The sequence below is a fragment of the Polyodon spathula genome, chromosome 13, assembly GCF_017654505.1.
Source record: "Polyodon spathula isolate WHYD16114869_AA chromosome 13, ASM1765450v1, whole genome shotgun sequence".
Classification (NCBI taxonomy): Eukaryota; Metazoa; Chordata; class Actinopteri; order Acipenseriformes; family Polyodontidae; genus Polyodon; species Polyodon spathula.
In genome coordinates, this window is record NC_054546.1 from 9650999 (window position 1) to 9662792 (window position 11794).

Below are 11794 nucleotides of genomic sequence, written 5' to 3' on the forward strand. Positions count from 1 at the left end.
TTTATTGTTGATTAATGATATGACACATTGTTTTCTGACAAACACTGTACATGCCACTGAAAAAAAAACAACTTAGTCAAGCTGCAGTAAATCTGGAATGCAATTAAGATTTAAGTGTGGCAAAAAAAAAAAAAAAGTCTCATGTTTTGATGTCTTTGTAGCTCTCTAGTAATTTGAAGTACAGACTCTTAGAAGTTTTTAGAATTTTTTTTTTTTTAACTCTGAGGAAAGTAAAAGAGGAGAATATGTATTTTGATATAACGCTAGTGAGAAATAAAAAAGAAAGAATGAAAGCATTAACATTCCTGTGGTGAGAAACTCTTGATCAGTTTGCTTCTGAGAAATGTTTTGTATGATTACCCATATTAAGCTAAAATGAAATCCCTTGTTTTTATCAAAAGATCCTGATTTGCATGTCTTTGGTCTCAGTACCTGGACATGTGTGATTGATTAAGCCCAGGCCTGTATGTCTGCTGACTCCTAAGAGCTGGAAAGCAGACCCAGACCGGCAGGCTAGGCTGAGATCTTGACCTTCAAGGCTCTGTTAACATGAGCTGCAATACCTGAACTCAGTGGGCTTCCAAAAGACTGGCGCCAGAAGGAAATACCTTTCAAACACTGCCAACATAGTCCACTACCATCTATTCTCATATTGAAGAAACCATCTTTTATAGTGGGGAATATTGTCAGTATGTTGTACAATAATAATAATAATAATAATAATAATAATATGTTTGCTCACTCCAGTAGGCTTTGAGTACAGAGAACATTTAGATGTTTCACCACATCTGTGTTTTTGTCTTTAGGCTTCACACCTAAAGACAAAAACATTGTGCACACAGTCGGTTAAAAGAAGTACCAATATACTGTTGAACAGTATATTCCTGGAACTCAAAGCAAACAAAAAGCCTCATGTGTTGAGCTGTGGACTACCAAAGGCCAGTAAACAGTTTCCCTTTATTGCTATAAATGTCATAAAAGGTGAACATTCCTTGATGAAGTAATTCACAAAAACGCTTATGTTAAAGCCTTTGTTCTTGCAATAGACCTCCTCAATATTAACTAAAATACTGTTTATGACCTGGGGGGGAGGGGGTTAACAAGAGAAGATCCTGTATACTATATCTGTTTATGGAAAACAGACTGTTCCAGTTACAATTTTGTGGGCCCAAGGCAAATTTGCATTGTTAAAATGTGTTTGTTTATTTTAATTTCTCTTAAAACTGCTCAGTTTTTCCCCCCTTTTTTCAAGATGTATCCAATTACTGTCCCTAAAATAATCTCCTGGGAGAACTGGGAAAATCTTACATTCATTAAAGAAGTCTTCCAGTTTACTGCAGTCACAAAACAACGGGACCACATCAGGATTTCTCAATACCTGACACAGACAATCCCAATAAATCCCAGCGCAGTCATAGAGAAAGGTCAGTTAACCACTTACAACCAATTTGTGCCATCTCTGGGCTGATTTGAAGTGCTGTCTATTCTCATGAAAGACACATTTGCTTACTTTTTAACACATAATAAATAAACCACAGTCAGTCGTTAACCCAGCAAGTACAGCAATGAATGCATTGTACTTTTATTTATTTTGAGAGGTTGTAGGTAACCCTTTTTGGGCTGGGGCCCACTGGGGACTAGGGACTGAGCCGCATTGATTCATAAGGTAACATCTTTCTGTGCCTGGTAGATCGGTGTAGTGGTGTAGAAAGCATAGATTTGGCCTGCCAGTCACCCACTCTGATAGTTTTGATTGGATGGGATTATGATTTTATGTTACTGGGATGCTTTGAGAAAGTCACTAGGGTGAACACATGGTTAAGTTATTGTAGTCTGGCTGGCTCAAACTTGTCCCCATCCACCCATTCTCCTAAAGCAGTTGCAAATGTCCCTTGTAAATGATTTCTATTGAAATAAAGATATATTTTTATTCCTGTTCCATTTCTGCATAGTTTCCAAATGTTTTGTTTTATGTTTTGAGAAATAATAAAATCTTGGGTATGATTTCCCCCTTGAATGCTCTTTGAGATGGGAGTGCTTTAATAATGTTTTTTTGGCAGATGAATCCCATGCCTGACTTTGATTGGCATACAGGCATAATAATGGCAGTTCATATACAGTAATGCATTTCTCTTTCCATGCTTTTCCTGGGCTGAGCTGTTCTTTCACTATGCTTTACCATGTATTAATTAAACACCACAATTACATTTTATAAAGGATGTGGCATATCATGTGTACAGCCACTGGTGGGAAGATTTCAAATAAAGTGGTAGTGTTGTTATAAAATGTAAACTGTTGATCTTATTCTTTAATTATATGATTTCCAAAATGAATCAGAAAACAACCAAGCCGGGAAGGCAGGCAATTATTAATCTCTTTCTTTATACAACAGTGGGTGGTCTAGTTGGCTATAGCAAGCAATCGTGTTTCTTATGTGGGGTGAACTTCAAATACAACTAAACAAATCCACCGTAGCAGAAAGAGCACAATATTTCAGCTGAACCTCCATAGTCTACATGTTTCAAACACTAATGTCAAAAGATTTCAAAAAAAAAAACACATGAAGTTCTGTAGTGTTACTATCTGTATTAATATCCACAACACTTTAAACATATAAGCTTTCAACAGAAAATGTGGATTTATGAACTAGAATGTGTGTGTATTGTAATACAGCAGGGAGGGGGTTAATATCCTCCCTGCTAAAAACATGTGAAAACGCACACCGTTTTTTTGTTTAATTATTAGTTATCCCCTGCACCTGGTGCTAATTGTAAATTAGAGCCAGGTGCAGGGTATTTATAGAGAGCAGCCAGTCTGTTCAGGGCTGCTGGTGTGGGAGGAGCCTGATTGTAGGTGTGCGCAATCGTATGTACAAGGTAGAGTGTGAAGACCTTGTGTGTGTTTTGTGTTGACAGGTAAACGGCTTAGCCGTCCTGGGTGAGTTAGATTACGGCTGGTGTTAGTTAGTGCTCTAAGAAGGAGCTAGGTGTTTGTTTGTTTTGTTTATTTTTTATTTGTGTTTATTAAAAGTGCACGTCAGCGCTGTTAAAATCCATTTCTGTTTCTGGGTCTGGTCTTAAAGGGGCAACGAACCGCGAGAGTGGCATGGATCTTTCATATATATATATATATATATATATATATATATATATAAAATACACAAATAGCCACTCCTCATATACTGTGGTATATTTGCACCTTACCATACTGTGGTATGTTTTCAATTTATTAGGCTTTACCTGGCTTTTTACTGTTAACTATGGCTATCACAGGGCTTCACAATACTTGTCTGTGGTTAACCTTGCTTTACTGAGCTTGATCATGTTTTCACTTGGGTTTCACTGTACTCCATGTTCTCTTTTTACCAGTACATTTCATAACGGATAAATTATCACATTTTCTGACATGACTTCAACACATCTTCAAGTCAAGGATTTAGAAAAATGTGCCCTTTCTCCACTAACTGTAGTTCTTTATAAATGAGATTTTCTAGAAATCCTAGGTAATTTCTACAGAACAGGAACATATAACTATTCCAAACGCATTTTTATTTTCAAACAACACTGCAGAGATGAAACCTCCTGGGAACATGTAGCAGTCATTGATTATAAAAAAGAAGTTAAAATGGACCAGTATTAATACTGCATTCAAAATAGTGTTGTTTTCATCAATGCTTTAAATGAATAGCATGCCAGATTCTAGAAGACGTTTTTATGGAGGAGAAAAACAACCCTCGAAATATACTGTGACCACATTATGTTATCATTACATTTCACTACCCCTTGGAAGACGGACAGAGTAATTAGAAAATGACAGCTTAATTTACCATCGTCGATGGTTCATATTAAAACGTTTAGGCTAATGGATTCATGATACACACAAGTCCCAATGACTTCAAGGACATATGTCAAGGAAATTCAAAGTAGGGGTTAATGATCTGGCTGACCAGATATTCCTGGGGTTTGTGACAGCTGTAAATTAAAACTGAAAACGCTTTGACAGAAGCACGACATTTTGGTTGTTGAGCCTATATTTTTGTTATATTTCTTTGTATTGTACTAAACTATAAGGAAACCCTCCCTTTGCCTTTATAAACAAAACAAAATAAAAACTGTTCTTATGAAAGCTAGCCAGATGATATTGCTTACTTAAGTAGCAATGAAGATGATACTAGTGCTCTACGGATACATTGCAATCTTGAGTATGTGAGACTATAGGTATTTTTTTACCTATAGATACCATATGAAATGTTTCAGTTGAACTTATCTGAGTGTGGGTTAGTGATTACTGTTAAATGGGCCGTACATACATTTAATTCCTAAGAAAAGCAGCTCATTAATAATCTTTTTAAAGGGGTTGACATTTCAGGCATCTTGGTTCAGCCCTTTCCCAACAGATTATATGCTGGCGTTGCTCTTTTCACACAAGAAATGGGACGGAGAGCAATATGATTTAAACTCTTCTGCTCTATATCACTATTTGATTCAATTAAATTCTTTTTGTTTAATCGGGATGAAAAATCACAGAGATCTCATTTCCAACAGAGAAAAAACTTACTTCCTTTTATACTTTCAAATGTTCCTTCAAATGACAACTCATTGTGTGATCATTTAATTAAGTTATTAACTAAAGTGCTGCAGTCCAGCTCTGCCCTGGAGGGACCATCCTTTCTGGTTCTTCTGTCTCTTTTACTCATCCAGCCCTTGGCCTCTGTGATAGGCTACCTGCAGGTGGCAATCATGGATTTAAATGTAGATTGCAACTACTATGCTCCTGGTTGACCACCAGATTCAGATTAATAATTTAGCAGCCATTAGATCAAAATGACTGTTATTACCTGGAAATTAGCCAAATTGATTTGCAACGCAGACCTTTTACTGAAATTCTTTATTTTTATAGTAAGAGGTAAATCATCATTCCATTTACAGCTAGACCCAAATTTCGTAGCAAACCCATTGTGGAAAATGACCGATACAATATTAGTATCAGTGCAACTGTAGTACAGTTTTGACAATGTCACACAGTAATTAATACAACATTTTTGTGTTCATATATATTATATTATAATTATTATTATTAGTATAATATTATAATACTAGAGGTGGTAGTATCGTATAGTAGTGTAATATAATATAATAATAATAATAATAATAATAATAATAATAATAATAATAATAAGCCCCAGTGGTAATATAAGAAGGCATGTAATACATTGATATCCCTTGTTAATAACTGGATCCTTAAATCAAATTGTGATCCCAATATGTCTAGCATTAACTATGATGTACTCTGCAGCACTCTACAGCACCAGTACTAGTACTAAAACAAAGCAATGTTATAAAATTGACAAAGCATTCTAATGAGAAGTTTTTTGTCAATGTCTTTTGTGTTAGAGAGCAATTTAAAATGTTGTAATGGAATCCATTTCTGTATTAGAAGTTTTCACATTCATCTCGCCAGCCTGTTTGTAAACTTGGGCAAACCTTTTGTTTTACCATCATCATCAAATCCATCAAACCTTTATGGAAACTCAATTAAATGTGTTTTGTGTTTTTACTGGGGCTGGAGCTGATTGGTGCTGATTAAATGCTGAAGCAATTGTGGTTTTCTTTTAAACTGGATCTAAAGTAGTTAGAAGACCATATGATGCAGCCAGCAACAAACAAACAAACAAACATTGCCCTGTTAACTCTTTTAATCATACCCACTGCCACTGCTTGGTTAAAAGACTTCTCTGTGTGGTCACAGGAGACATGGAACCAATGCTATGTGAAGCTTCTTAGACCAAATTAATCTAAAGATCTATATTATTCAATCAGCAAGCCAACTGTCTTCTTTCTGCAAACCTATAAGTTACAGAATAATTCAAAAGAAGGGTTTTTCTTCAATGAGAACAAAAGCAAAGACTACATTAATATTTAAATGTACATACTATGAATTGTATTTACAGTCTATGCTGTGTACGAATCAGACAACAGGACACAGAACACTGTTTGTAACACAGAACACACATATGTAACAATGGTGTAAAATACCATATACATGCACAGTGAGTTCAGTACAACAGTAGCTAGTAGCGTTATATTATACTATTACAACAGAACCTTTTGTTAATGATGAATCAGATCAGAATAATCAGGTCAGGGTCATTTTTTTGTTATAAAAAAAAAACATATTTTAAATCTGTGCTGTGTCCTAAGAGGGCCTTGCTGCCAGCAGGTGTGTTGATCCTTAGGTTAGCTCAGTACCTACTATAGACCAGCATAACAGTAAAGCAGCACTGTAGGTTTATATTGTTTTACTATTATAATGACAGAAAGACTGGAGGCAAATCAAGTTTATTAAGGGAGCAAAGAGGTGTTTTTATTTATGGCTACATAAAAGCAAGCTATTGCCTGCAGAACTGAAGTACAGGTTAAACTACTATGTCTGTAACAACTTATAGAATATGTAGGAAATCTCACAAAATGTCCCTTGTTCTCTGAAATGAAAATATTGGCAAGTGTAAGGGGGAATGTGTATGTTTATTTAAAAGTCTGCTTTATTAATCTGCCAGTGTGCTGAGGTTGTAATGTAGGGAACCTGAAGAAAAAGTGCAGTTCATTAATGTTAATCCTATATACAAGAGGGACAGAAAAAATAAATTCTCATCTTAATATTCCTTAACAAATCATTTTGGATTCAGTTCTGACAACTTGTCGGTGAATGTAAGTGCTGTTGGACTGGTTCCAAAAGCCTGCTGGTGTAAATGGAAAACAGTGGCAGAAATGCACACCACTCACTTCCTTGCTTATAAAGGATGGCTCCACGTCGTCTAGAACTATCTGGGCTTACCAATATGAAATCCATATGGAGAGCAGCAGCCAGTTACAGTATGGCATTATTTTGCTCACTGCTGCCAGCCAGAGGCTGCAGTTAGGCTTGCATTCAGAAACAATTTCAGGACCCAATTAGTGCTGCTGGATTCTGCTAATCAGGTCCACCACCACTTAACTTGATATATTTTTTTTCCCTGATATCAAAATGTGTTTTAAGGCAGAGCAGTACACATGTATAATAAAATTGAGTGCATTTATTGCTCTCAGATCAGGTGACAATAATATCACAACCACTGTGTAATAGAGCTACTTGTGTTGTATTATTACACCATATGAGTTCCTCATCAAAAAGCTTTACAGATATTATGAGGTTTCTTTTCTGCTACACCCCAGGTTAAATAACCCTAGTAAAACACATTAGCAAGAAAAGGAAGAAAAAAAATCAATCAATTCCGTGCTGGAGGGCCCAATAGACCGTTGGTGGGTAATCTATTTCACTTAAAGTGTTTTTAAACAACAGATAAAATACTCTTTAAACAGTTCAAAATTGTGTCTATGTGGTTGATAGAAAAAAAAAAAACAGTTTCACAAAATTTAAGGACTTTACCAATCTTCTTGATGTACCTGTTTTTATTTATAAATGTTATTATTTTATGATTCTTAACACACATTGTTCATCTGGAAGTTTGATCACATTTAACAGGAAAATAATTAAGACCTGTTCAAAAGCAGAGCTACTTCGATCTGAATCTTCCACTCAGTTTTAAAATGCTGTACCTTCCAAAACTAAAAAGAGAGATTATCTTTGTAAAACAAAGAAATACTTGAATCTAGTCTCTTTTGTGTCACAGAGTTGTCTAAAATTGGAATGAGTGGTGTCGCTAGGAGGGGCATGATCCTGTATAAATGTGACTGCCAAATGAATGTCTCTCTTCTGTCCTTATAAACAGAAGTACTCCAGTGTTTCTGATATGTTGTGTTGCATTAAAAATATGCCAGGAATCTATTTAATTGGAATGTGCAACAGGAACAGATCTGTGTTGTTTTTATTGTTTTTTAAGGGGTTGCAGTGTAAGAGAGAGAGAGAGAATATTCAACTCTACATTCTCTTACTCCAGAAAACATGAAAAATCACCCAAACATCTCTCTTAAAAAGTAACTTTGATTGGAACAGTTTTTGATAGTAATACCACAAACAAGTCATTTCAAATGGAATTAGTTTTCGCCTTTTTTGTGACTATATTGTAAAGAAAATATATCTTCCTATAATCCAATTGGAATATTGTGGAATTTTGCTTTTGCAGGATAAATGTTAAACAGGAAATGCAGATAAAATGTAATAAAACACCTTTTCATATAATGGGTTACCAATTGTTGTTCTTTACACAAAACTCATCTCTGTCTAACTTTGTCTTCTCTGGTCTGTATGTTTCTTAAGACACATTGGAAAACAGGAAGAGAGTATGAATATTCTCATTCCACACTATGTTCAGTTTAGAACTGTTAAGATCATGAGCTAAGCTTTAACCTATTGAAGACTCTCTTAGCACCTCTAGGAATGTTAGCCCTAAAACAGGATGATACTAGAGATGCCCGGACCTGCTGTAGTTCCTCCTCTCTACACTAGGCCTCTAAGAACACCTGAACAGCATATTGAAAACAAAGCGCTTCAAGCCTTTGGGGCCTGCCAATGTTCCTAAATGCAGAAGGAAAAATGTACCGATAATCCGCTTTTAAGCTTGTGAGCTGCATTGGTTCTTGAAAAGAAGATCTGGATCCATCGTATGCTTTTTTAATCACTTTAGCCCTGTTTAGCCTTTTTAAACCCCCAGAGTTTCTGAACTTACAATACCTTGGGGTGATTTTTAGACTTCGGTACTCCTTTAAAAGAAAGGGATAGGGGATTTAGTAATCTTTGTTCATTTGCTTCCCTGAACTTGTGTAATCATTTTTCATCTCCTGGGCTGTCCAGAGCCATTGCCTCATGGCTTCAGGTAAGCAAGTGTATGAACATGAGAATTACATTAATCCGTTTGAAGTCCCTCAATGAAATCCTTAAACCCTGTTGTCAAGTTACGTATGGTTTCTGGTAGACAAACATACTCTACCATTTCAATCTTAGGCAACTGCGCTGCCACTAATACACAGTAGTTCTGTAATTCTGTAAATGTTGGCTTTAACATCATACACCTGAGTTATAACTGTGAGAAGAAGAAAGAGTCTCTCTTTCAAAACCGAGGATTTCAATTACATAACTCTTCTCATTTGCCTGTGGTTATCTTTGTGGCAAAAGCCCATCTGGTTTATTTTTCTACCACTTTATTAGGATAATTAGAAACATTTGCATATTAATAATTGGGTGTTTGACTTGGGAAAACCATAAATCACAGTGGGATATATTTTAATAGATATTTGGCATCTATTGAAATGTGTAAGTAAATTTTACTATAGTTTGTGAAAATAATATGCATGAATAAATATTATATGCTGTGATTGTGGTGGAAGGGAATTCATAGAGGATCTCTGTGTGTCTATGATGTGATTGTGGTTAAAGGAAATCACAGAGGATCTCTGTGTGTCTATGATGTGATTGTAGTGAAAGGGAATTCACAGAGGATCTCTTTGTGTCTATGATGTGACTGTGGTGAAAGGAAATTCACAGAGGATCTATTTGTGTAAGTCTATGATTTATAATTTTAAATTGAAACAAGATTTTTTGTTAAACTAATAGAACACAATCTACCCACCAAGTGCCAGGAAACAATTTACAGTACACTTTTGATGGTTTACAATCATCTATGTTATTTTAAAATAGTCTTATATCAGCAAAGATATTCAATCACTATATTTGCATGCAAGTAGGATTTCTTTTTTTTTTTAACCCAGTAAGTAAGCCTTAGTATAATTTTCCTTCTCACTCAAGGTTGCTTGTAATCCAAATCTCCATGTCATCTCAACATCACTGCTAATTGAACAAAGAAGGATGGTAGTACCGCAAATAGCGTTTCATAATGCAATCTGTAATGTAATGTGTTCTGCATTCAAGGAATAAAACAAGGAAACATGAGTGCTTACTTTAACTCAGTTTGGTACCAAGTATCATTTAAAATTAAAAGTGATGTTTGCTGTAACATTCGTTTCTTTAAAAACTACACATGTAAGACCTGCATAGCAAATAGAAGTGCAGCACAGGTAAGACCCATGGAATTGTTATTATCTAGGCCTGTCGAGAGCCCAGTATTCAACTATATGCTCATGACATAGTACTGCACTGTGCCAGCAGTAATGTAAACCAGCTCAACACAGATCTGCAAAGATATTTTTCATTTGTGCAACAGTGGTTTGTGCATAATAAACCAGTCTTGAATGTTAGAAAAAACAACTTAATGTTGTTTGGAAGCTCTCAGAAACTTTCCAGACAAATTGATGGAAATGAAGACTATGGAAGGGCACATTTTACCAAGAGTAAAAACATTTAAATACCTTGGCTTATGTCTTGAAACAGAAATCATCATTGCTTTGGAGCACAAATAAAGGCAGCTCTTTCTCCACTAGAGCAGTTGACTATTATTGACTACAGAGATGTTGTTTACACATTAGGAACATTGTCATTGTAGGGTGGCCTTGGGCTGTGGCAGTGGTCCAAGTCATCACTGTCTGATGTATACTAACTTGGGTCTATTACCATTGCAGTTTTGGAATCGGTTATTGCTTAAATTTAAATATTTGATTCATAATTATTTTCTTGTTTGAGGTATATGTAACCATTGATTAATGAGAAATGTGTGTGAGAATGGATGATTTAAATGCAGTTATGTCTACTTTTGATTCCTGGGTCCCTCTTAAAAAACAAGCTGGCTATACCAACTTGATGAGGTTTGCCCGGTATGTGTGAAATTAAAAAACTAAATAAATAAACAAATAAATTCAATTTGTTCTTTCAGATCATCCTATTCCTGAAGCTTTACATTCTCTCTTATTAGAGAACAATTTTAAATTAGAGTGATTGCCAGGCCTCAGGGCCAATTCAAAGTTTGAATTTGTCTACCAAAAAAAAAAAAAATTAAAATGTTTTCACTGTTTGTATTGTTCAAAACCACAGCAATATTTAGTCATGCTACAATCTCTTCCAACAGTTTACCACGATGCTGAACCCTGGACAGCACACTCATTGCTTTGGACTGTTCTGCCAAGAACCTGCTGCTGTTAAGCAGATTGGTTGATGGTGCTTAATACTGTAAATGAAAGGTTCTTACATTAGTTCATAACATCATTGAGCAAACAACCTGTTATAGCTTGCTTTTCCTCTGATTTACAAGTGGACAGTAAGAGAGAATCCTTTAAACCAATCCTTTAAAAAATCGACATTTTTTATGGAAGATATATAAGATTCTGAGAGGATGGCTTTTTCCACAGCATTCCTTCTATAAGGAACCTCAAAATTAGTTGTCAACTTTTTGCCATTTATATAAAGGCAACTATTCTTAGAAGTTTTTGTAGGTGCATTTAAGTATACCCTTCACTATGGGGGTTAGTTTAGGACAAATTCACGTTATTTATCGAGTAAATCGTGTTAATCTCCTGTAATGTTAGTTATGGTCTGAAACGGGCAGATATATGGTTATTTTATTTAACCCAATTAAGCGTATAAATGTATAAGTGTTGCATTAGTCAGAGACAAAATAATTAAATGACATCCTGTAATTACATTGAGGTTAATTAGATAATGAGGCAAATGCATTGTAAACCAGTTGGTTGGATACCATAACCATTAGCATCCTAACTGGCACACACTGGTTTGATTTATTTTCTGTAAGGTTTAATTTAGGCTCAGACAGGACAAAATGAAATACAGCTCAGTTTGGATATGACCACATTTGTGAAATTTCTTGCTGGAAAGGATCACAATTTTCTTTAATCCCTGTTTTGTTTCGGGCATTGTCAATCAGACTGTTTAATTAAACTATGGAAGTAAA